Source organism: Alligator sinensis, unplaced genomic scaffold, assembly GCF_000455745.1.
Source record: "Alligator sinensis unplaced genomic scaffold, ASM45574v1 scaffold397_1, whole genome shotgun sequence".
NCBI lineage: Eukaryota > Metazoa > Chordata > Crocodylia > Alligatoridae > Alligator > Alligator sinensis.
Genome location: NW_005842610.1, coordinates 487,802 through 489,114, shown reverse-complemented (window position 1 = coordinate 489,114; position 1,313 = coordinate 487,802).

The following is a 1,313-nucleotide window of genomic DNA, read 5'->3' as shown; positions in this document are numbered from 1 at the left end:
CAAATGTGGGCCTTGATAATTTTTTCAAAGATTTTGCCGAGGATGGAGGTGAGACTGACTGGCCTATAGTTGCCCGGGTCCTCCTTCCTCCCCTTCTTGAAAATGGGGACCACATTGGCCCTTTTCCAGTCCTCCGGGACTTGGCCCGTGCCCGAGCGTTCAAATATTCCCGCCAGTGGCTCTGCTGTGATGCTGATTACAGCATCTTCGGCTGTAATCAGCATGTGGCCAAATCCCGCAGTGTCTGAGCCAGTAGTCGAGGCTGTGCTCCTTCGGGGCGTTCCAAACTCAGAATTTGTGTTGATAGGTCTCCGGGGAGACCTCTAAACAGCATAGGATCACTTCTTTAACTTTTTTGTAATCCTGAGCTTCTACCCTGCTGAGGGCTCAGTAGGCGGCTTGTGCTGGCCCGATCAGGTGTGGTCCCAGCCTGGCTGCCCAACTTCTGGGATCCCACTTAGCGGCCGTCACCACCCTCTCAAAAGACTCCAAATAGGCCTCTACATCATCTTCAGCGGACATGCGGGGCAACCCAGTCCCTCCTCCTTCTCTCCCAAGTAGCATCTGTTGTGCCTTGATTTTCTCGCACAAATCTTGCTGGCATGAAAACAATCGTATAAGAGCCTCTGCCTCTTGGGTCTGCATCCGTACCATCTCCTCTAACTGTGCCTGCTGGCTTTGGAGGAGTCTTAATGTAAGGTTGTGGGCTTGCTGCCAATCAGTGGGGACCTGAGTATCCATAGTTTCTATTATGGAGCCTTCAGTTCCCAGCCAATGCATCACTTTGTTATCGGGTTAGCAGGATACCGCCCATTCCTCTGGCTCTTGCCTGCCACGACTTGGATCTTATGAGGAGAGGAAAGAGATTGATGGGATGTTAACTGGTACCCTCAGCATGACTACTCCCGGCCCATTACGTTATTCTACATATTTTATTTCTTTTTCTTATCTTTTCTAATACAGTGGCCCGGATTGGAGGCGGCAACCCATTCAAGCTGACCCCTGGATCACGCCTGGGCTCAAGAGCGGATATCTGGCTGCGAAATCCTCAAGGTAAGTGCTGGCCGGTGTCTCGCGGGGTTAATTGCCTTGTTAGTAATCCGCACATCTGGCGGCTTCTGTTCCGCGCCGGCTACTCGTGTGGAGGATGTCCCCGGCTGTTTCTCTCAGTACAGGGTAATCACTCACAATCTTGTCTCAGTCACTTTTGAGTCAAAGGGGGATAAGGAGTTCCCCCTTGCCCATGTCTTGGCTTATTGCCACTAATTGCCTCATTAGCGGCTTTTTTACGGGGGCTTCCCGTCTCTCCCCCC